At 35.5% G+C, this 26,579-nt stretch overlaps 1 long non-coding RNA gene across 1 annotated transcript in view; it reads left to right on the top strand.

The window, feature by feature from the left end:
• Positions 1-228: 228 nt before the first annotated feature.
• The window catches only part of LOC129471381 (uncharacterized), a 56,735-nt gene continuing 30,384 nt past the window's right edge, over positions 229-26,579 (top strand). The window contains exon 1 of the long non-coding RNA XR_010118554.1: positions 229-265. This is a non-coding gene — a long non-coding RNA (uncharacterized lncRNA). The remainder of the gene's footprint in view (positions 266-26,579) is intronic.

The following is a 26,579-nucleotide window of genomic DNA, read 5'->3' as shown; positions in this document are numbered from 1 at the left end:
ACAAACCCATTCTAGGCTCCAGGGAAATAAAATTTTGTATTCATGCATAAGAATTTGACATATTAGGGAGCAACTCAAATTTATCTCAAGATTCCGGTAATTTCATGAGGTATATATTTAGGGAAAGATGACATTTCTAAACTTAGATAGTTCTGAATAAAAATCAGTGGGCCCAAATCTTAACAATGATGTACAAATCTGGTATCTTCTTTTACAGAAGTATTATAGGCTGACAACTGAGATTTCGGCTGAAACATTGATGGCTGTAAGTCAGTGTTTTTCTATTTTAAAATTAATAATAGTCTTCTTACTTTATAATTATATACATAATATAAAAATAATGTTATACAACACAAAATAATGTACTTCAAAACTGCCTTTCATAGAAAGATTTTCAGGTAAATTTGGAACATCTCAACCGCACATTTAACAAAATTTCATCACTTGATCTTCAGCAGAAAATAACTGGATTTTTATTAGCAGCTACATTCTTCTAACAATTTAAATCATTCAAGACAAAATAAAAATGTTTAATTCTGTTCTATATAATTTCAGAATTTTCTGAAAGTTTGTTTTAAGCATTGTGTTTAATATTTGAAAGTTATGCTATTATTTTAGAGCAAATTAGGAGTAAAAATCAAAATGCAAACAGCAATAATCATAGTATCTATATACTTCTAGTAATTTTAAGTCTAATAATTTATTATATTTTGTGAACAAATTTTAATTGCATCTTTAGTACAGAGGCAAACGTTCTGTCCCTTGACATGGTAACACGCCATCCTTTCACAAACACTAAGGAATTATCAGTTTAAATCTATCTTGCTTTGCAATTGTCAAATACCTTAAAGCATTGATGTTGGACATACCAATTTGTTTATCTATTTATATGCATACCTATCTATTTTTTTAAAATGTATAGATTATTACCTCAGTAAAATTGAGGCAAATTGAATTAGTTACTGGGTAACCCCAAATTTGTTTAGCGGTGTCATCCTTTTGCTTCTTTGAACCCGAAACAAAGAGAAGCACATCTGTAAAGTTTAATAGGTACAATAATGATCTAAAGCATGAGAAAAATGCTAATATTTTCATCATAGACAGAATAGATTCATAAGTTTTTCTTGTTTTTATTTATGGGAGAAAAGACTTATAAAAGGCCATATTTATGAGTTAATGGGTGCAGCACACCAACATGGCACATGTATACATATATAACAAACCTGCACATTGTGCACATGCACCCTAAAACTTAAAGTATAATAATAAAATTAAAAAAAAATTTCCTAAATTTATCCCACCCATTTTTAAAGTCATGTCAAAGTAATATGAAAAATAACTGAATAGGTATTATTTCAATTAACTTCTGCATTTCAGTAAAAGATTTTTCAAATCAAAAAAAAAGATTTTCTTTCTACTTACATGTCTGAAATGGAAAACAGGGGAAGAGCGTTTAATTCATTCGAGCTACCCTTGTGAGGTTAAAAAGAAAATTGATTGTGGTTTATTAGTCCTTTCCAATAAGCACTCAAAGGTTCGGGTAACTGAAAGCAATTGATACTAGTGGAATCAATGGTGCAGTAGAATACCCTAAAGGGTATTGTTGGAACTTTTAATTTTCATTATGCCCTTTATTCTTTCAAGGGTTATTTGATGGAGTTTTTGTTGAGTATCTTTAAAGTTTTCTGCTTAAATAATTGGTTTATTGAACAGCTCTGCCCTATTTCAAGTCAATTTACAGATACATGCATTGTGATTCATGCAAACATAGAAGCATATTAAAAAGGAAAAATTTACATAGCCTACATAGTATTTATATTTCTTCCATTCCTTTCTAATTGATGGAATGCATCCAAGCTCCAATGATGTTCTTTCATTAAAAGTAATTGTAATTAAAAATTTCAGTAGGCTAACTTGTGATTGAATCAGTCAATGAGTTGCTCATGTGTCATGTAAGATTAAATCTGAGCTGTATTTTATCATACCTTTCCTATTTGCATTTTCACTGCCAGTTTTTAAATGTAAATTAAAAAATGTTATCTTACATGATTCACAAATGCACACCTAAACCTGGTCTTTTTGTTTTAAAGAGACTATAATTTTAGCAAAGAGATCTACAGGAGGGGGAAAACCCCTAAACCTTCTGTATCAGAGCAGGCAAGGACTAAATTACAGGAGTAGCCATCTGCTTGCAATACTTATAGGAGGGAAGGGGAAAGGCCAGTCGGAACTCACTGCTTTAAACTAAATCTTCCCCCTCTCCTCCTTTCCTCTTTCCTCTTTTTTTAATATTTTTTCTTCGCTTGTTCGTTTTTCTTTTCTGCCTCCTCTAAACTAGCAAAAGAAATATCTTCTTGCCTTAGTCTACTTCCAAGAACTTCGTGTCCCCTAAGGAACTGCTGGTGCACACGTGTCAGCTTTCTCCTTGGACTAATAATGCTGAATTTCTTTAAATACCCCCTTGCAATTAGCTTAAATTATTTATTTCTCATCCATATGTTTCTAGCAAATATGTGGCTATGTACACACATGCACACACTTACACACACTGACACATATATGCACTCATTGCCTTGTTTAAGATAATCCATTAACCTAAGTAAATATTTCTGAACATATTTTTGTAAAGAAAATATGTATTGAAAATTTTAAGTCCCAACTTTCTTTACTTATAACTATAGTAAAATCAATAAAAGTTGAAAAATCCTTTATGAATACCCAAAGATACACATAATTTATTCTTTCTCTCAATATATTTTATGTAAAAGTAAAGATACATATATACTTATCTATATACAATATATTTTTATGTAAAAGTAAAGATATATATGTACTTATGTATATATTTTTTTCAAATAAATATTAGAAACATTTTGATTTTAGCAGATTGACTCCAGCAATTTAATCTAATGTATTCTTCGTATCCTTCCATCAATTCAAAGACAATCGGAGAATATCAGTATAAAACTGCAGGTATCATTCGAGAAGACTAATAAAGTCTGCAGTTTTGTGAAGATGTATCTCGCTCAGATTTCTTACCACCCAGAATATGAAGTCTGTTGTGCCTGTCCTTACATGATGCCAAATATTGTCTTTCACATGGGAAGTAGAAATAATGTGGCAGGGTACAAAGAAACTCAGACAAGGAATCGGAAGATAGGGGCTTCCATGATGGAGCCACTGGTTATTACCTGCTCAAATTTGGGCTACTCACCTAACCACTGAGAAACTGAAAGTACCTGAATACTGAGAATGATAGATGACATGGCTTGGATCTCTGTCCCTGCCCAAATCTCATGTCAAATTGTAATCCCAATATTGGAGGTGGGGCCTGGTGGGAGGTGATTGGATCGTGGAGGCAGATTTCTCATTAAGGGTTTAACAGCATCCTTTTGGCACCCTCCTTGTGCTTGTGAGTGAGTTCTCGTGACATCTGGTCTTTTAAAAGCATGTAACACCTCCCCACTCCTTGCTCCTGGTCCTGCCATGTGAGATGACTCGCTCACAATGGTTGGAAGCTTCATGAGGCCTCCCTAGAAGCAGAAGCCGCTATGCTTCCTTTGCAGCCTGCAGAACCATGAGCCAACTAAACCTTTTTCTTTATAAATTACCCAGTTTCAGGTATTTCTTTATAGCAGTGTGAGAATGCACTAATACAACAGAGTTCCTGTAAAAATCAAATAAAATCATATATGTGAAAGTGCCCTGAAAACTCTTAATTCATATTAAATAGTATCATCTTGTTGTTATTAATATGACCAATAATTTATAAGGAAAAGTAAAAACCTTGACATTGCTGAAGTGTGAAATTTGGCCCAGCATGAAAGCAAAACACAACTTCAAATGAGGTTGAGATACAGTCCCTCTTTGGCTAAAGTTTTCTTTGCTGAAAATTTAAGTTGTAGTTCTGGTGCCAATATGTTGTAAGTGCAATTTATATTGTGTAAATGGAGAAGAACATAAAATGAGTGTCATATTTCTGAAAAATATTTGAATATGTTCAATAATTAAAATAAAGGTGTCTAATGTGTTAAAGCAAACTCAATGTTTAGCAAGCAAGATATTTGTTAATTATCACAGCTAGCAATTATTGAGCGCTCATCAAATGAAGGCACTCATAAAATTAAACATGTTGAAATAGGTCTTAAAAAATTCCTTACTAAAATTAATTATATAAAACCATCATTGTGGTGATTATTTATATATAGTTCTTTCATTTAATCTTTACCATATACTATTGAGGTATACAGTATCATTATATATTTTGTATTAATCCAATGAACTTGATAGTTATTACCCATTTTAATTATTATAAGACTACTATGTAAAGAGGTTAAATTACTTTCCCAAGGTTGTAAGGTGAAAGTGTAATTAGACTGTAGGAATCTGATCCAAAAGCTTCTAATCATTTCTAGAACTAACGCCATGAGAACTCATCACACTCAAACAAATAAACAACTAGATTTAAATTAGGATAAAACTAAGAAAAAACCTAGGTGGTTTCCAGAAATTTCACCTTATGTTCTGTGACCTCCATGTGAGAGGTGTCAGTTAATTTTACCATCTACGAAAGCATTTTGAGAGGGTGCAGTGAAATAAAAATATGGTATTTTTTAATTTTTCTATTACTCTAGTCTTCAAAAATAGCAAAGAGAGGAATAACATTAGACATGTTGAAATAGATATTTAAAAATTCTTTACTAAAAATAATGATATAAAGTATTTGACATGAAAAAGAAAATCTAGTATTTAGCTGGCCAACTCTTTCTCAAAATACTTGAAAGAGCATATAATTGTTTTACAGTCAGCTTCTCAACAGTATTTATATTCATGGAAGAAAAAATTTGAAATAATATAAAAGTAAAGTTCCAACATTTTTGCCAAATCTCAAATAACATTTTAATTTTCTGCATTTTATCCAGTTTTAAGTCCTCTGAGGTTTCATTCCAGATTCAACTGTAAAACAAGACAGACTTTGCTGCCAAGTCCTTTTTTTTTTTTTTTTTTTTTAAATATAGTCAGCAGCCAGCTTATCTAAGGAGGCTATCTACTCTTGATCCACTGTCTGTATCTTTGGTGATATCTGGCATTCTGAAATGGAATTCTGAAAACTGGTCCAGAGATTCTACTCTGGAATAGCATTTGGTAGGAGCAAAATGATGTGGCTTAGATAGCACATAACTCTAGGGGATTTTTTAGGCCAACTCTGAGAGTCTGGTGAATATGAGAAACTTCCTGAAACCACGCCTACTCTCCAAAGCACTTTATACCTTTTGAGGTGCCCCTGTCTACCTTATCAATGAGGAATAGGAAATTCAAGAAGGGGAATATGTGAAAGGCAGTAATGGGTTGAATCTCTCATCTCTCCCTCTGGCTCCCTCTGCACTGGTTAACAACAACTTCCCGCACTTCTTATTTATCTGGAAATTTCTTTATTTTCTCTTTAATTTTGAAATGTAGATTTGATGAACATGAGATTGATGGACTTTTTTGTTGTTTGTGTCAGCATTTTGATTGTATTAGCCCCCTGCATTCTGATCCGCTTTGTTTTTCATGAGAAATTAGTTATTAGTCTTATTGTGGTTCTGTTGTACACAATGAGTCATTTTACTCTTGTTCTTTCGAAATTTTCTTTCTTTGGCATAAAACAATTGTACTGTGATATTCTGAGAATTAATCTTTGAGTTTACTCTACCTTAATTTCGTTGAGCTTTTTGAGTATATTTACAGTATAACATTTACATAATGCTTCTCAGCAAATTTGGAAAGTTTTCAAGCATTATTTCTCTGGCCTTCTTTCTTCATGTTTCTTTTCTTTTTTTTCTAGTGATCCTTTCATATGAACATTAATGTACGTAATGGTATTCCATATTTGTTTGAGGCACTGTTTATTTATTTTTTATTCATTTGACACTGTTTTTTAGATTGCATGATTTTTGTTGATCTATAATCAAGTTCGCTGATTTTTCAACTTTTCACTTCAAATCTATCATTAATTCCTCTAGTGCAGTTATTGTTTCAGTCATTATATATTGGAACTTCAGAATTTCCATTTGGTTTCTTTTTCTATTACTACATTAGCCTCCTTTCTGCCCCTTGAACACTCCAGGCCTACTCCTGCCCGAGGGCCTTTGTGCGTGCTTTTCTTTCTAATAGACGTTTATCCCAGAAATACATGTTGCTTGCTCTCATACTTATTTTAGGTGTTTTCCAAGTATCATCTTGGCCATTTTATTTCAAGTATATCTTATATTATTCCTGTGCTTCCTATTATTACTCTTCTGTCTTAATTTTTCCATCTATTACTGTGTTATACACTATGCATTCTCCCAATGCCTTTGTCTGTTATCATACTTCCTCCACTAGACTCTAAGCTTCCTTAGGGCAGGAATTTGTCTCTGTTTTATTGGCTTCTATATCTTCACCACCACAAATAGTACTTGGAACTTCTTAGGATTTTATAAATATTTTTTGAAGGAATAATATAACCTTTCTAAATATAAAGAATATTTGAGTAGATCACTATTTTCCTTTTTGAAAGTCTGTTACCATATTTAATAAACTGACTCTCATTACTACAAACAGAAGTGAAACATTATATTCTGAGCTATTTCTTCCTTTTTGGTCTTCTTAACTTTTACCTCTAATATAGATTCAAAAAAAATTGAAAATTGGAAATATAACTAAAACCTTAGAAATACTTATAAAAATTATCAAATTATCCAACATTTAAAAATGACTTCCCAATTTTCCTCTGGTATCCACAGTGTCTTAAATGTTACCTAGATGTTTATATAAATTACGCATATATTTATATACATATATCTATTCAAGTTAATAAATATTCCCTTTACCAGCACTAAACATAAGTAAATACACTTGTTTTCTACTTAAGATTCTGTCACAAATTAACTATCCTCAGAAAAGTCACTTAATGTCTTTGGGTTTCAAATAACTCATGAAGAAAATATAGAAGCAGCAAAGAAAAAACGTATAATATTTTCCATTCCAAGATGCTTTGAGTCTATCCAGATGATTTGTGAGTGACTGTATCTTATAATTCCTTATTATTGAGCCAGAAAGAAAATCTAATTGAAAGCACCATAGTTTGATATATTTTAAATAAGTATATACTAACATGGAGAATAAAGGCTTCTGTTTCTGTTCTCGTTTGGTTTGGTTTGATTTACATTTTTCAGTAGCGACAGAAACCTAAAATAGTTTATTGATTATATTTTGAAAAGGCTTTCCAGTGTAAAATTATCTAATTGATCATTGTGAAACAGGAATTAGTAACAGGATGTTGACCACTGTATTCAATGTGACACTGTTCTTTCAATTTGCTCTTAATGCATTTACCTTTCTAAACAAGAGGACAAGAAGCCAGAACAAATTTGTGAATAAGAAAACAAACAAATGCAGCAATTGAAACCCATGAATACTGACAACCAGTATTTATGGAAAAATAAAATTTTTGTTAAATTAAAAATTTATTTGTTAAAAATAAAATTATTGTTATAATTTATGTTACGCCTGACCCACTGATCCAGATGTCAAAGAACTGCCTGAATCAATAAAGCAGACTGTTTTCTTCTACTTTCTGAGTTCATAATTGTCATTTCTCTCCTTATCTGAATGTTGTTGCTAATTAGTAGCAGCTCTAAAACTGTTCTATAACAAATTTCTCGACCATTTGCATAGATAAGTCGATAAATTACTGAGTTAAGCTTCTGGCTTCTGAATTTTTATCAGTTGTTGAACTCAGCCTGGTCTCTTATAAAGAATAATGGAAGTGGGCAAACAAATTAAGTCAACTTGCAAATTTACATTAAGTCAACTTGCAAATTTAAAATATACATATAAAAAATACTTCCTTATTGAATCCACAGAAAACATCCCAGTTAGCACCAGCAGAAGTGTAAACCATACCTATACCTTGAAGAATAATGAAAAACAGGTTGTTATCTTATCAGTAATATGCTGCAGTTTTATATCTGTGGCCCAATTATGTTGTAAAACCAACTCATTCCCTACAGAGAAATCTATTGTATAAAGAGTGGTCTGGAACCTCAGTAGGCATCAGAATCACTTGGAGGGCTTATTAAAACACAGGTCACTGGGCACTCCCCCAGTGTTCTGAACCAGTAGGTCTAGTATAAGGCCCAAGTACTTGCTTTTCTTAGCAAGTTCCGAGGTAATGCTGATGCTGCTGATCCAGGGATCAAAGTTTGGTTATCGACAATTTGAGTTGTGTAGTTATGGTTTGGAAAAAATGTTAAAGGTATTAAATCCATTTCTCTAAGTCAAATGTTAATCATCTTTAAATTTATTATTAAGTTTGAGCAACTGCCATGTGTCAGACATGGAGGTAGATGCCAGTAATATGCTGGTTAGATAATCTCCCTCAAGAGGTTCATGGTAAGGAAAGACATGTGACAAGATAATTACTGTTTGGTATTTTCATAGGAGGATGCACAGGGGCTTTAGACTGATGGTCTGTTGAATATTGTCAAATAGCACAGCATGTCCAGGAGTGTGTATTTACATGGATTACTCTGTCCTGAGTATGTTAGTAAGTGATTACAGTAACTGAAGCCAGAAACGGTGATGATTCTTAATACCTTTCCGTTTTCCCAGATTGCTTTGAGTTTAAAATCCAAATGTTTTAAAATGGTGAAAAATAACTCTGAATGATGGGCCAACTACTGAGTTGCACAAGATCAGAGCACCAGATCCCTCCTTTCCCCTCATCCCCCAGCTCTTGCTTCCTTACACATTGTTACATTTCTTCCATGCTATATAAACCCCTAGTTTTAGTCAGTCAGGGAGATGAATTTGAGGCTGAACTCCCATCTCCTCAGCTGCAGCACCTGTCTCAGTCATTGGCTTTCTGTGCAGGGAGCAGCAGTACCTAGACCAAACCCTGGTATTTTGGTAAAACAAGCTTCAAGTTAATGATCTTTCATAGCTACATACATTAAATGAGTGAATAAATGAAAGAAGGGAAAAACAAATACTCACATCGAGCCTGCTATGCAGCCTGCCTTGTGGTATCTACTGGTTCCCATTATTGGTTTTCTTCTCTTTGAGAGCATTGATTTAAACTTGTACCATTAAATACTACTTACATTTTAAAAACTTATCTTCATTTTACTGAATTTAATTTCATTGTAACATTGTAACATTGTAACATTTTTCAGAGATGAAAAACTGACTTATGTTTGGTGTCTATATTCACATTTTGCTTTTTTGAGAAAAAGAGAGGCCATTGCATTGTGGATCAGTTCAACATGTTTATTGAGAAGGCTGCAGTTTAAACTTTTAATATATTTGATCTCAAATTTGGAGTTAAGTGTCGTATACATCAGACATTTGCAATGATAGCAGGGCTGTAGGGTCACTTCACAGAAAACGTTATTAAATAGCCCTCCGCTTTTGAGAAACAAAATGGCTATTGTCGGTGTTAGCAAATACGGATGATCTTTCCATTTCTTCCCTTCTTTTATTTGCCAAATAAAATAAGCAAACAAAAATATCTAAATTTAGAAAGCTTTTCGGCATCCGTCTGTTGCAGTGATTTTAGATAAACGTCAGTCCTATTCACACAAGGAGGGTGTTCAAGAAGAAGCTGGGAGAAAATGTGAAGACAAGCATGAAGGCCTTTTTGTACTCTGATCTTTCAGCTAGAGGTCCAGAGATAATATTTAGAAAAATGAGATGGAGTTTTAAAATAATCTTGATAAGTAATCTTTTTAAAAAAATTGATAGGTGGAGACAGTTGAGAAGAAAGTTTTAAAATCCCTTGAAAAACTACTGATTCTAGGTGGATATTTGGACAAATATAACCAGTGACCAGAACACAACAGATGCCAATAACATTAAGACCCTGAAAGCAGAGGACGCAGCCCATGGAGTTCTGGAAGATGAAAGGTTTGCTCTAATCCCCCTTCATGAAAGCAGACTCTCTACAGAGAGGAGATTTTAGTCCTGGGAGTGTGAAACTTATAAAGAAAGGTTGTTATTTTCTTTTATTTTCTTCCACACCATCTTTCCCCACTGTAGCCTGAAGACAGATAAGATCTGTGAGAGTCTAGTGAGAAAATAAGTAATATCCAGCATGATATAGGGAAGGAAAGTGATAAAAAGAATTAATAATTCTGCTTTACATTAAAAAAAGACACTTTTGCAAAAGTGGGTTCCATTGTGCCCACCATTCAATAAGTAATTGATACTTTGACTAAAATAATACATGAGGCTGGCAAGACAGAGAATTGCTAAAACTAGAATATTCCAGTATCTATTTTTAATAATCTTTTGCAAACTTAATTTCCCACTGTTCCTAATATGAACTATGTTCACTAGTATGATTGTACCACTTACTGCCCCACGAACAAAATGTAGCAGAACATCGTCTGCATGATCTTAGAATTCTTCTTATGTATTTAATAGTACTCCTTTCAAATAATTTCTTAATCTTCCAAGAAGTCTTCTGGGATGACAAATATTCTGTATTTTTTTCTCTAAAATCCATGCTACTCACTGCCAGGACTGGGCAAGCAGAAGGCAGGACTCATGTCATTCGATATCTTCCAATGTACACAGCCCACATTCCAGTGAGAAACTCTCAACCCAAACTTCATTAGTTGGTTAGCAACTTAGAGTTTAAGTAAAGAGTAATAAATTATAGTTGTTTTACTTTTAATTTGATTTTAAGAAATGGTTCCTTTGCTGACTTGCTTTCCTTTTCTGCCCTAGAGGAAGGATTCAAAAGTATACTTTCTCAACTTTTATTTATATACCTTTTTACATGCCACCTATAAAAAGGGTGTTTAAGTTCTTATTTTGGTGCCAATCTCCAACAGCCTAAGGAACATATTTGGGGGGGGGGGATACTAGAACATCATCTTAAGAACAACTTATTTAAATCCATCACTTCCATATATTCCTGAATTGATTTTTTTCCCAAAAAACATTTGTCTTAATGCACTACCTCTGCAACAATGTCATATAACATTTGACTCACTTTCTCTTCAATGGAAGTAAATGCTTGCTTCTAGGCACACAATACTTATATTTCTTCATTTAATTTTTAAAGTATTTTAAGTAAAGTATAATATAACATAGCATTGTTCACATTTATGTAACCACTACCCCAGGCCAGTAATGAAATTTACCATATTTCTGGAAGTCCCTTTGTGATTTCTTTCCATCATTATTTTCTACTTCTTCATAGTGGTTATAAAAAATCTGACGTTAAAAGCCATAGGTTGGCTTTCTCTGTGTTTATATCATACATAAACTACACAGGATGTATTATTTAGTTTTATGTCCTCTTTTTCTCAACAATACATTTATGAGATTAATCCACATCATCATGGATAGCAACAGAAAATAAAATAGTATTTTTAAACATGTTTTTAAAAAATATTTCTGGATTTAGCTCCTCAGTATTGTCTTTTGGATTTCTCACTTCATGTTATGAGAAACATTGGTCTATGTTTTTTCTTTCTTGTAATTTCCTCATCAGGTTCTGTTATTGGTTATGTTTGTCACATGAATTACGTTGGAAATTATGCAACATTTTTTATATCCTGGAAAAATCATGTATATTTTTTAAATTTATTTTTATGCGTACATAGCAAGTGTATATATGTATTGGTACATGAGATATTTTGTTACAGGCATGCAATGTGTAATAACATCAGGATAAATGGGATACCCGTCACCTCAAGCATTTATTATTTGTGTTACAATCAATCATTCCAATTATACTCTTCTAGTTATTTTTATATGTACAATAAGTTATTGTTGACTGTAGTCACTCTACTCTATTATTAAATACTAGATATTTCTTTTTTATTTTAACTATATATTTATAGCCATTGGTGTTGTTTCAATCTGTGTCTCCACCCAAATCTCATGTTTAAATGTAATCCCCAATGCTGGAGGTGGAGCCTGGTGGGAGGTAATTGGATTATGGGGGCAGTTTCTAAGGGTTTGCCACCATCCCTCTAGTTCTATTCTCGTGATAGAGTTCTCACAAGATCTGATAGGTTCAAAGTGTGTAGCACCTCCCTGCTCTCCACTCCCCTCCTTCTCCAGCCACGTAAGACATGCATGCTACTCCTTTGCCTAAGACATGCATGCTACTCCTTTGCCTTCCACCGTGATTGAAAATTTCCTGAGGCCTCCCCAGAAGCCATCATGATTTCTGCACAGCCCGAGGAAACATGCAGCATGAAACAATTAAACCTTGCATTTCTTTATAGCAATGCAAGAACGGGCTAATACAGAAAATTGGTACTGAGGGCAGGGTATCGTTATAAAGATACTTGAAAATATGGACTTTGGAACTGGGTAACAGGCAGAGATTGGAAGAGTGTGGAGGGCTAGAAGAAGACAGGAAGATGAGGAGAAGTTTGGAACTTCCTAGACACTTGTTAAATAGTTGTGACCAAAATGCTGATAGTGATATGGACAGAGATGGCCAGGCTGATGAAGTTCTCAGATGGAAATGAGGAACTTACTGGGAACTGACAGCAATGTGAGAACAGATGAATACATCCATTAACCATTCCTACTTCTTTCCACTTCAGCCCACTAGCCTTTCCTGCTTCTGGTAATCATCATTCTACTCTCTACCTCCATAACTTCAATTGTTTTAATTTTTAGCTTCCACGTATGAGTGATAACATGCAAAGATTACCTTTGTGTGCCTGGCTTATTTCACTTAACATAGTGTACTCCACTTCCATCCACGCTGTTGCAGATGACATGATCTCATTGTTTTCTGTGGCCGGATCATATTCTATTATGCATATGTGCCACCCTTTCTCTTTTATTTTCAACTTTTATTTTAGATACAGGGGGTACAAGTTCAGGTTTGTTACATGGGTATATTGTATGATGTTCAGGTTTGGGGTGCAGATCCCAATACCCATGTAGTGAGCATAGTACCCAATAGGTAATGTTTCAACCCACAGACCTCTACCTCCCTCTCTCCCCAGGAGTCGTCAGTGTCTTATTCCCATGTTTATGTCCATGCGTGCTCAATGTTTAGCTCCCACTTATAAGTGAGAACATGTGGTATTTGGTTTTCTGTTCCTGCATTAGTTTGTTTAAAATGATGGCCTCTAGCTGCATCAATGTTTCTGACGAAAGGACATGATTTAATTATTTTTCATGAGTGTGTGGTATTTCACGGTGTATATGTATCACATTTTCTTTATCCAATCTAACATTATTGGGCACCTAGATTGATTCCACATCTTCTATTGTGAACAGCACTGCCATGAAAACACAAGTGCGTGAATTTTTGGGGTATAATGATTTATTTTCCTCTGAGTACGTACCCAGTAATGGGATTGCTGAGTCAAATAGTAGTTCTAAATTATTTGAGACATCTTTGCACTGCTTTTTACAGTGGCTGGACTAATTCACACTCCCAACAACACTGTGTAAGCATTGTCTTTTCTCTGCAGCATCTCCAGCAACTGTTGTTTTTTTGACTTTATTTAAGATTAACCATGCTCACTGGCATGAGATGGTATTTCACTGTGGTTTTGATTTGCATTTCTCTGGTGATTAGTCATGTTGGGTATTTTTTCATGTTTCTTGGCTTCTTGTAGGTCTTCTTTTGAAAAGTGTCTGTTCATGTCCTTTGTCCATTTTTTGTTTTTGTTTTGTTTTGTTTGTTTGTTTTTTGTGATGGAGTTTCGCTCTGTCACCCAGCTGGGGTGCAGTGGCATGATCTCAGCTCACCGCAACCTCTGCCTCCTGAATTCAAGTGATTCTTCTGTCTCAGCCTCCCAAGTAGCTGGGACTACAGGCGCCCACCACCACGCCTGGCTAATTTTTGTATTTTTAGTAGATACAGTGTTTTACCATATTGGACAGGCTGGTCTTGAACTCCCGACCTTGTGATCCACCTGCCTTGGCCTCTGGAAATGCTGGGATTACAGGCGTGAGCCACCACAACTTGCCCCATTTTTTAATAAGATTTTTTTTTTCTGCTTTTGATTTAAGATCCTTACAGATTCTGGATATTAAACCTTGGCCAGATATAAAGTTTGTAAATATCTTCTTCCATTCTGTAGGTTGTTTATTTTGTTAATAATTTTGCTGTGCAGAGGCTCTTTAGTTTAATTAAGTCCCACTTGTAAATTTTTGGTGTTGTTGCAATTGCATTTGGGGATTTAGCCAAAAATTATTTCCCAAGGCCAATGTCAGGAAGGATACTTCCTAGGTTTTCTTCTAGGATTTTTATAGTTTGTTGTCTTACATCTAAATTTGTCATTCATCTTTAGTTAATTTCTGTATATGGTGAAAGGTAGGAGTCCAGTTTCAATCTTCTGCATATGGCTAGCCAGTTATCTCAGTGCCATTTATAGAATAGGGTGATCTTTTCCTATTGTTTGTTTTTGTTTAGGCCTTGTGAAGATCACATGGGTGTGGGTGTATAGCTTTATTTGTGAGGTTTTTTTTTTTTTTCTGTTTCATTGGCCTATGTGTCTATTTTTGTACAACTATCATGCTGTTTTGGTTACTGTAGCTTTACAGTATAGTTTGAAGTTTGGTACTGTGACACCTCCAGCTTGGTTCCTTTTGCTTAGGATTGCTTTTTTGTATTTGGGCTCTGTTTGGAGTCATATAAATTTTAGAATAGTTTCTTTCTAATTCTGTGAAGAATGACATTGGTAGTTTGAAAGAAATAGCATTGAATCTATATATTGCTCTGAGTAGTATGGCCATTTTAATGGTATTGATTCATTTAATTCATGAACATGAAATGTTTTTTTATTTGTTCGCTTCATCTCTGATTTCTTTCAACAGTGGCTTATAGTTCTCTTATAGTTCTCCTTGCAGAGATCTTTCACCTACTTTGTTAGTTCTATTCCCATGTATTTCATTTTCTTTGTGGCTATCGTAAATAGGATTGTGTCCTTGATTTGACTCTTAGCCTGGATGTTATGTACATTGATTTTGTATCCTGAAATTTTACTAAAGTTATTTATAAGTTCTAGGAGCCTTTTGGTGAAGTCTCTTGGGTCTTCTAGGTATAAAATTATATCATTCATGAAGAGAGATGAGAGATAGTTTGACTTCTTCTTTCCTAATTGGATGCTTTTATATCTTTCTTTTGACTTATTTCTCTGGGTAGTACTACCAGTACTATGTTGAATCAGAATGGTGAGAGTGGGCATTCTTGTCTTGTTGCAGTTCTCAAGGGGAATGTTTCCAGATTTTGCTCATTAAGTGTAATGGTGACTATGGGTATGCTATAGATGACTCATTATTTCAAGATATGTTTCTTCAATGCCTAGTTTGTTTAGGGTTTTTTAATAATCATAAACAGATGGTGGACTTTATCAAAGGTTTTTCAATGTCTATTGAGATGATCATATGATTTTTGCTTTTAATTCTGTTCATATGGTGAGTCACATTTATTGATTTGTGTATGTTGAACTTGCCTTGCATCCCAGGAATAAAGCCTATTTGATTGTACTTTATTAAGTTTTTGATGTGCTGCTGGATTTGGTTTGGCAGTATTTTGTGGAGGATTTTTGTGTCTATGTTCATTGGGGATATTGGCCTGAAGTTTTCTTTTCTTATTGTGTCTCTGCCAGATTTTGCTATCAGGATGATGCTGGCTTCAAAGAATGAGTTGAGTAGGAGCCTCTCTTTCTCAATTTCTTGAAGTAGTTTCAGTAGAATTGGTACCAGGCCTTCTTTGTATGTCAGGTAGAATTCATCTGTGAATCCAAATGTTCCAGGTCTTTTTTTGGTTAGTAGGTTTTTAAATCACTGATTCAATTTCAGAACTCAATATTGGTGCATTCAGTGTTTCAATGTCTTCCTGATCCAATCTTGGGATATTGTGTGTTTCCAGGAATTCATCCATTCCCTCTAGATTTTTGAATTTCTGTGCATATTGTTGTTCAGAGTAGTCTATGAGGAACTTTTGCATTCCTGTAGTATCAGTTGTAATGTCATCTTTGCCATTTCTGATTGTACTTAATGGATCTTCTCTCTTTTTTTTCTTTGTTAATCCAGCTATCAGTCTATTAATCCAGTTTATTCTTTTGAAGAAAGTATGTTTCTTGGTTTCATTGATCTTGTGTATGGATTTTTGCATCTCAAATTCATTCAGATCATCTCTAATTTTAGTTATATCTTTTCTTCCGTTAGCTTTGGGTTTTTTTTTTCTAGTTCCTTTAGGTGCAAAATTAGATTGCTAATTTGAGATCTTTCTAACTTTTTGATGAAGGTGTTTAGTGCTATAAACTTTCCTCTTAACACTGCTTCAGCTTCATCCCCAAAATTTGGTTAAGTTGCATTCCTATTTTTATTCATTTCAAAGAATTTTCTGATTTCTGCTCAATTTCAATGTTCACCCAAAAGTTATTCAGGAGCAAGTTATTTAATTTCCATGTTTTTGAGTAGTTTGATAAATGTTCTTGATATTGATTTCTGTTTTCATTGAACTGTCGTCCAAGAGTGTGCTTGGTATAATTTCAATGTATTTGAATTTATTGAGACTTGCTTTATGACTGAGAATGTGGTTGATATTAAAATATGTTCTGTGTGCAGATGAAAAGAATGTATATTCTGTGATTGTTGGATGAAGTGATCTGTAGATGTCTATCAGGTCCAGTTGGGTAAGTGTCAAGTTTAAGAGTTTTGTTGTTAGTTATCTGCCTCCCTGATCTGTCTAACACTGTAGGTGGAGTGCTGAAGTCTCCCACTATATTGTGTGACTGTCTAAGTCTTTTCTGGTCAAGAAGAATTTGTTTTATAAATCTGGGTGCTCCATTATTGGGTGCACATATATTTAGGATAGTTAAGTCTTGATGTTAGATTGTATCCTTTATCATTATGTAATGCCCTTCTTTGTTCATCTTAATTGTTACTAGTTTAAAGTTTGTTTTATCTGATATAAGAAAAGTGACTGCTGCCACTTTTTCCTTTCTGTTGGCATGGTAAATCTTTCTCCATCACTTTACTTTGAGCCTGTGGATGTTGTTACATGTGAGATGGGTCTCTTGAAAACACCAAATGGTTGTTGGGTCTTCTCTTTTTATTTGGCTTGTCAATCTGTCTTGTTAGTGGAGCATTTAGGCCATTTACATTCAGAGTTAGTATTGATATGTGAGATTTTGATCCTGCCATTGTGTTTTTAGCTCATTGTTATGGAGACTTGTGTAGTTGCTTTATAGTGTCTGTGGGGTTTGTGTGTCAGTGTGTTTTTGTGGTTTCAGATGTTATTCTTTTGATTCCATATTTAGCATTCCCTTATGGACTTCTTAAAGGAGAGATCCTAGGTAGAGGTCTTAGGTAAAACTGGTCTAGTTAAAATGAATTTCTTCTGTGTTTGCTTGTCTAAGAAGGATTTTATTTATCCTTCAGATATGAAGCTTGGTTTTGCAGAAAATGAAATTCTTGGTTCGAATTTCTTTTCCTTAAGAACACTGAAAATAAGCCTCTAATGTCTTACTAGACATTAGAGGTAAAGTTTCTGCTGAGAGGTCTGCTTCTATCCTGATAGACATCACTCTATATATGACCTGACTCTTCTCTTCTCTTTAGCTGCCTTTAAGATTATTTATTTTGCAATGACCCTGGCTAATCTGATGTCTTGGGGATGGTTGTCTTGTGTAATATCTAGTTCGGGTCCTCTGTATTTCTTGAATTTGCATGTCACCCTCTCTAGTGAAATTAAGGACATTTTCCTGGACAATATTCTCAAATATGTTTTTCAAGCTGCTTATTCTCTCTCCTCTCTGAGGGATGTCAATAAGTCCTACACCTGGTTCCTGTACATGATTCCATATTTTTCAGAAGTTCTGTTTCATTTTAAAATTATTTTTTCTTTATTATTGTCTAATATTATCTGAAGATTTCATCTTTAAGCTCTGAAATTCTTTCTTCAGTTTGGTGTATTCTGCTGTTAATACTTCCAATTGTATAATGAAATGCTTATAGTAGATATTTTAGCTCTAGAAGTTCAGTTTTGTTCTTGTTTATTTGTTTAAGACAGGGTCTCTGTCTGTTGCCCAGGCTGGTGTGCTGTGGCATGACAATAGCTCACTACAGCCTCAACTTCCTGGGCTCAAGTGATTCACCCACCTTAGTCTCCTGAGTAGCTGGGACCACAGACACATGTCACTACACCCATCTAACTTTTACAAAATTTTCTGTAGAGAGGTAGTCTCACAATATTTCCCAGGATGGTCTCATACTCTTGGGCTCAGGTGATCCTTTTGCCTCAGCCTCTTAAAGTGCAGGGATTACAAGCATGAGCCATTGCACTCTTAGTTTGGTTCTTCTTAAAGTGGCAGTTTCATCATTCAGCTCTTGGATTATTTTATTGGATTTCTTGGATTGTGTTTTAACCTTCTCCTGAATATTGATATACTTCTTTTCCATTCAGATTCCAGACAGAATTCGATGCCTGTCGTTTTCATTATTTCAGACTGGTTAAGAATCATTGCTGGGGAACTAGTGAACTTGTTTGAAAGTAAGAGGACACTCTGGGTTTTTTAATTTCCAGAGTTCTTGAGGTGATTCTGTCTCACCTGGGAAGGGTGTTAGTTCTTTAACTGGGCTGTAAGTTGGGTAAAGTTAGTTAAAATCCTTCTGGATGTTTTCAACTGGCCAAGGCTCTGTACAAGGTTTTTATTTGTGATTGAATTATTGCCCCTGTTTTTGCAGGGGGCTATATAAGCAAAATATTTTTAGTGTTGGACCTTAGGCTGCATTCCAGTAGATGGCGCTTAGGAGTAATGGGTGGTTGATATGCTCTTACCTGCCTACATGGCTTCTTTGTATTTCCTCATGTTTGCAGTTGTGCTCTGAGGTTCAGAGGAGAGAGAGGTAACCCCCTCACAGGTCTACTCCTGGGCCTTGGGTGAGTTCCCTCCAATCACTAGCAATGTTCCTGCAATTCTTTTGGTAGGTGTTCAAGGCCACAGGATTCCCTCAGGCAGAGGCTGCAGCAGGGAGATAGGACATATCCTTTCCAGACCATCCCTGCGGAGGGAGGCATGCCCCATTCCTATGCCAGCCAACAAACCTATGCATCTCACTCCTCTCAGAGCTCTGAGAATGTGGGCTGATCCTCTGCTTGGGTGGTGGCTGCAGATCTTGGCTTAGCACTCCTGACCTGTTCACTGTAGCCCTGGAGCACCAAGACTGGCTTGCAGTTCCACCATCTAGACTCTTAGGGTTAGGTTCCAGATAAACTGTGGGATCTAAAATTTTCCCAGGCCACCAAAAATGTATTCAGGTGGAAGAGTTCACCCAAGCTGGGCAGCAGAGGCTGCCCTGTCTACATACTCCTGAGGGGAGACATACAGGGACCCTGGGAGGGACTGCTGAGCAGGAAGGTCTGCAGAACAAATGTGCGTCAGTCTCATGGAGAAATTAGGCCCACTTCCTCCTTGGCCTAGTGATTAGTTGGAGCTAGAGCTTCTTAGAGGGAAATGAGGAAATGAGTGCCTCTGGATACAAAGGCCCCTGGCTCCACACCAGTTGAAGCCTTGTCTCTGTCTGCTCTCCTAGAAGATCCTCCTGCCAGATCAAATGTCCACTGGGGTTGTGCACTCACCTCTAGCTAGATTCCCAGAGATCCTTGGCAAGAGTGGGAAGCTCCACGATTCATTCATTCACCCCTTCCTTATAAACCATTTGGATCTTGGAACTAGCCCTAGTGTTTGGGTACCCCATGGAGGGTTCCCAGCTTCCTCCTTCTTCAGCCTCAGTGTCTGTGCTGTGTCTCCATCCCCTCTTGCCAATTTCTCTCTGAAGATCTATTCAAATTATGTTGGTTTATTCAAATTTTTGCTCTCTTTTGTTGGAGCAGTACTTCCTGTCTGTGTCTAGTCATAGCCATCTTGTCCCTCCTTCTATGTTTTATGTTATAATTAGTCAAATTTATCAGTGAAGCCAGTTGATCATTTTACTTGTGAAGACGCTTTTAATTAGACATTTCAATTTTTTCATAGATGCAAGACTATTCAGATTCTTTAATTATCTTCTGTATCATTTTGAGTAAGTTGAGTTTTTCTAAGAATGCTTTTTCACTAATGCGTAGCATCAAGTTGCTCATTATGTCTCTTTATTATATTATTAACATTTAGACTATATGTAGTAATGTTCCTGTTTTTAATTCCTAATGATTTTGTATTTTTTAAATTCTTGATCAGTCTTAACAAAATTTCGTAAATCCATTGTGTATCAGAGAAGCAACTTTTACTGATTTTGATTCTTTCTGCTATGCTCTGATAGTTGTTATTTTTTGATCAGTCACTATTGTAAACTTTATTTTCATTTCTATCTTTCCACTTGGTTTACTTTTCTCTTTTTAAATTACTGTCTTTCTATATTTTAATTCTATATTTTTCTGTATTTTTATTCTGTGTGTGTATTATTTTATCTTGCAATAATTATTGATTTACACACAACTTTGGGAAATAATAAAGGGAGGTTTCCTGTACTCGTTACTCAGTTTATCCCAGTGCTATCATCTAACATAACAATAGTAAAATATTACTATTAGAAAATTGACACTGGTATAGTACACCAACTTTATTAGTATTTTCTCACATTTACTTGCATGCATATGCACATTTGGTTCTACACAAATTTGTTACATGTATAATCTATGTAACCGCCTGAGTTAAGATAGAGAACTGTACAATCTTCACAAGGATTCTTTTTGATAGCCACATCAATCTTTGCCTCTATCCCTTGGTCCTTAGTTCCTGGCAATCACTAATTTTCTCAGCATCTCTATAATTTTGTCAGTTCAAGAATGTTATATAAATGGAACTACACAGTACGTAACTTTTTAAAATGGACTTTTGTCACTTGCTGCAATGCCTTTGAGATTTATCAGGTCATTTTATATATTAATAGTCCTTTCCTTTCTATTACTAGTATTCTGTAGTATGGATGTAGCAGAGTTGACTAATCATTCACCCACTGAAGGACATTTGAATTGTTTCCAGTATGGTGTTTTTATAATAAAATTACAGCGAACATTTGTACGTGGGTTTTAAAGTAAACATCAGTTTTCATTTTCCTGGAAAAAATACTTGTTATGAACTGAATGTTTGTGTCCTCTCAAAGACCATATTAGGAGGTGGAACATTTGAGAGGTAATCATGTTTAGATCACATCATGAGAGTTGATAGCTCATGGTAGAATCAGTTCCCTTATACAAACAGACAACAAAGCACTTGCTTTCTCTGATACAGCAAGAAGCTGGTCATCAGTAAGCCAGGAAGAGAGCCTCACCAGGGATCTGAAGTGGCTGGCATCTTGATCGTGGACTTCACAGTCCTCAGAACAGTAAGAAGTAAATCCTTTTGTTTAAGCCACCAGGTCTCTGATATTTTGTTATGGCAGCCTAAGCTGACTGAAATAATGCCAAAAGTTGCAAAAATGCAACTGCTATGTCATATGGTAAGTTGTAAAAGAACCCTAACCTCAACCTCACACTCTCTACAAAAATTAACTGAAAATTCATCATAGACTTAAATTTAAAAAAGTTAAAGTACATATCTTTTTTAGGAAAACTATAGAGAAAATCTTTGGGAACTAAGACTTAGCGAAGAAATCTTGAACTTAACACCAAAAGAATGATTCTTAAAAGAAAATTAGTCTGGACACGGTGGCTCATGCTTGTAATCCCAGCACTTTGGGAGGCCGAGGCAGGCGGATCATGAGGTCAGGAGATTGAGACCATCCTGACTAACACAGTGAAACTCCATCTCTACTAAAAATACAAAAACATTAGCCGGGCGTGGTGGTGGGCGCCTGTAGTCCCAGCTACTCGGGAGGCTGAGGCAGGAGAATGGTGTGATCCTAGGAGGCAGAGCTTGCAGTGAGCCGAGGTTGTGCCACTGCACTCCAGCCTGGGTGACAGAGCAAGACTGTCTCAAAAAAAAAAAGAAAAAGAAAAGAAAAATTTGGACGTTGTCTAAATTAAAAACTTTTCTTCTGCAAAAGCCTTGCCAAGATGACAGAATAATAAGGTACAGACTAGGCAAAAATATGTAAAAAACACATAATTGGCAAAGGACTTGTGTTTGTAATTTATTAAAGCATTATCAAAATTCAACAATAATCAAGCCAATTAGAAAACAAATTACAGAAACAGACATTTTAGTGGAGAAGTTATAAAAGTGGCAACAAAAACACACGTGAAAAGATATTTAATAGCATTTACCATTAGGTAAATAAAATGTAAACCACAATGAGATACTACTGGATACCTATCAGAATGACAAGAGTAGAAAACAGGGATGACATCAAATGTTGACAAGGATGTAGAGAAACAGTATCGCTTACACACTAATGGAGGAAACAAAGTGGTACTCTTTAAAGTGCCACTCTTGAAAATAGTTTGGAGGTTTCTTATTCTATAGATTTTAAACAACATGAGATATTAATATTATCCTTCAGGGCTTAATATTCAGTTAATATCAACTTGTATTTACTCTTCTATTTACCTTTTCAGTTGCTTTTCATTTGTTTCTACAAATTTCGTTTTTTGTATGGAATAATTTTCCTTCTGCCTAGAGACTTCATTTGGTATTCCTTAGTGCCTATCAGCTGGTGAAAAATTCCCTCATATTTTGAATTTCTTTTCTTTAAATATATTTACTATCTTAACTTATGAAAGCTATTTTAAGCCGGGCGCAGTGACTCATGCTGACGATCCCAGCACTTTGGGAGGCTGAGGCAGGGGAATTGCTTGAACCTGGGCAGCAGAGGTTGCAGTGAGCCGAGATAGAGCCACTGCACTCCAGCCTGGGCGATGGAGTGAGACTCTGTCTCAGAAAAAAAAAAAAAAAAAAGAAAGAAAGAAAGAAAAAACAAAGCTATGTTAAAGGATGTACAGTCCTATATTGGCAGTTGCTTTCTTTTATATTACTTTAATTATCAAGCCAGCTTTTAAAAACTATTCATTAGACAATTTCAGAAAATTCTCCATCTCTCTAGCTCCCAGATAACATTTTTAGAAACACTCTGGGCCAGAAGGAAACCCACTGCCTTGAAGGAATGGACCCAGTCCTGCTAGCATTTATCACCTGCTAACCTGAATAGCCCTTGGGCCCTGAATAACCATCAGCGATACCCAGGTACTACATGAAGGGCTTTGGTGAGCTTCTGAGACTTTCTGGCTTCATATAAGAGTCAGAACATTACCAGCCATGGTGGCTATAGGGCTAAATTCCTTCTGCTTGAGAAGAGCAGAGGGAAAAGTAAAAGGGACTTTGTGTTGCACTTTGGGTACCAACACTGCCACAGGAGGCTCTTGGGGTTCTTAGTTTCAAGACTTGATACTTGGATGGCATTTCTGGACCTGCTATGGACCAGAGGGAAGCCCAGTACCCTGAATGATGAGTCCCAGGCCAGTCAACATTCACTACAAGCTGACATAAGAGAGGCCTTGGGCCTTAAGGGAACATGGATGCAGTCTGGCAGTACCCCTCATGGCCAGGGATGGCAGTGGATATGGGGTAAGGTTTCTTTGCCTTTGGAAAAGGGAGAGAAGAGTAGGAAGAACTGCATCTTCTGGTTTGAGTGTCAGCTCAGCTGCAGTACAATAGAATACCAGGTAGGTTTTTGACTATAGTCCCTGACTCCTGAACAACACTTGTGGACCAACCTGAGGCTTGGGGAACCTCGCTGCCTTGAAGGGAAGAACATTGACTCTGTTGGCTTTGCCACCTGGGGCTAATTGTAGAGCCCCAGGGCCTTGAGCAAATGTGGGCAGTAGCCAGGGAGAGGTTACAGCAGGCCTTGGGTGAGACCCAGGGCTGTACTGGCTTCAGATCTGACCTAGTGCAGTAATAGGGATGGTGACCACAGGGGTTCTTGTATCCCTCCATCCCCAGCTTTAGGTGGCTTAGAACAGAGGCAGAGACTGTATGTTTGGGAGCAAGTAAGGAAAGAGAACAAGAGTATCTTCCAGGTAATCCAGAGAATTCTCCTTGGTCTTATACTTGACCTTCAAGGAGGTACCTCTGTGAGTCTGCAAGAACTACAGCATTACTGGGCTTTGGGTGCCCTCTAAAGCAGAAAAAGCTTAGATCACAACACCCAAGTCATTTCAAATATCTGGAAAGCCTTCGAAAGAAGGATGGCTACAAATAAGGCCATACAGAGATTACTACAATAAACCCCTAACTCTTCAATGGTCAGACACTGAAGAACATGTACTAATATCAACACCATTGATGAAAAAATAACCTCAAAAAATGGACTAAATAAGACATCAGAGACCAATCTGGAGAAACAGAGATATGTGACGTTTTTGGTAGATAATTCAAAATAGCTGCGTTGAAGAAACTCAAGGAAATTCAAGATAACAAAAAGGAGGAATTCAGAATTCTATAAGATAAACTTAACAAATAGATGGAAATAAATTTTAAAAAATAAACAGAAATTCTGGAGCTGAAAATGCAATTGGCATACTGTAGAATGCATCAGAGTCCTTTAATTGCAGAATGGATCAAGCAAAAGAAAGAATGAGTGAGCTTGATCTTGAAGACAGGCTATTTGAAAACACACAGTTGGAGGAGACAAAAGAAAAAGAATAAAAAGCAATTAAGTATGCCTACGGGATTCAGAAAATAGCCCCAAATGGGCAAATCTAAGAGCTATTGGCCTTAAAGAGTAGGTAGAGAAAGAGATAGATTTAGAAAGTTTATTCAAAAAGATAAAAAAGAACTTCCCAAACCTAGAGAAGGGTATCAATATCCAAGTACAAGAAGGTTGTAGAACAACAAGCAGATATCACCCAAAGAAGACTACCTCAAAGCATTTAATAATCAAAATCCCAAAGATCAAGGATAAAGAAAGGACCCTAGAAGCAGCAAGAGAAAAGAAACAAATAGCATATAATGGAACTGCAATATGTCTGGCAGCAGACTTTTCAGTGGAAACCTTACAGGCCAGGAGAGAGTGGCATGACACATTTAAAGTGCTGAAGAAATAAACTTTTACCCTGGAATAGTATATCCAGTTAACATATCTTTCAAACATGAAGGAGAAAGAAAGACTTTCCCAGACAAACAAAAGCTGAGGGATTTCATCAATACCAGACCAGTCCTAAAAGAAATGCTAAAGGGAGTACTTCGATCAGAAAGAAAAAGAAGGAAGAGAAGACCACAAAACAACCAGAAAACACATAATAAAACAGCAAGAGTAGGTTCTTTTACTTATCATTAATAACTGATTGTAAGTGGACTAGAGTCTCCACCAAAGAATCATAGACTGGCTGAATGGATAAAATAACAAGACTTATTGATCTTTTGCCCATAAGAAATACACTTCAACTATAAAGACACGTATAGACTGAAAATGCAGGGATTGAAAAAGATATTCCATGCCAATGAAAACCAAAAAACAGCAAGAGTCACTATACTTGGACAAAATAGAGTACAAGACAAAAACAATAAGAAGAGATGAAGAAGGTCACTATATAGTGGTAAAGGGTCAATTCAGCAAAAAGATATAACAATTTTAAATATATATACACCCAAGGCAGGAGCACCCAGATATACAAAGGAAATATTACTAGAGCGAAAGAGAGAGATAGGTCCCAATACAATAATAGCTGGAGACTTCAACACCCCACTCTCACCATTGGACAGAACTTCCAGAAAGAATCAACAAAGAAATGTTGGACTTCATCTGCAGCATAGACCAAACAGATCTAATAGATATTTACAGAACATTTATCCAAGAGCTGCAAAATACACATTATTTTTCTCAGCATGTGGATTATTCTCAAGGAGACACTATATGTTAGGTCACAAAATAAGTCTTAAGACTTACAAATAAATTGAAATAATATCAAGCACCTTCTCTGACCAAAATGGAACAAAACTAGAAATTATTAAAGGAGGAATTTAGGATAATATACAAATACATGAAAATTAAACAGTATGCTCCTGAATGTCCAGTGGGTCAATGAAAATATTAAGAAGTAAATTGAAAAATTTCTTGAAGCAAATAATAATGGAAACATAACATACCAAAATGTATGGGATACAGCAAAAGCAGTAATAAGAGGAAAATTTATATGTATAAGTGCTTACCTCAAAAAAGAGGAAAATTTTCAAATAAACAATGTAATGATGCATCTAAAAGGTATAGAAACGCAAGGACAAACCAAGCTCAAAATTAGTAGAAGAAAAGAAATAATAAAGATCAGAGGTCAAAGAAATGTAATTGACATGAAAAGAAAATACAAAAGATTAATGAAACAAAGAGTTGGTTTTTGAAAAGTTAAACAAAAGTGGCAAACTTTTAGCCAGACTAAGAAAAAAGGTGAGAAGATCCAAATAAACAAAACCGGGAAAAAGGAGACATTACAAATGTTACTGCAGAAATTCAAGGATTATTAGGGGCTACTGTGAGCAACTATATGCCAAAAAATTGGAAAATCTAGAAGAAATAGACAAATTCCTAGATATATACAACCTACCAAGATTGAATCAGGAAAAAAAAAAATCCAACACATGAACTGACCAGTAACAAGTAATGTGATCAAAGCTATGATA

The sequence above is a fragment of the Symphalangus syndactylus genome, chromosome 21 (genome assembly GCF_028878055.3).
Source record: "Symphalangus syndactylus isolate Jambi chromosome 21, NHGRI_mSymSyn1-v2.1_pri, whole genome shotgun sequence".
Lineage (NCBI taxonomy): Eukaryota > Metazoa > Chordata > Mammalia > Primates > Hylobatidae > Symphalangus > Symphalangus syndactylus.
The sequence above is the reverse complement of the archived record's forward strand: the minus strand, read 5'-3'. Positions and strand labels throughout refer to the sequence as shown.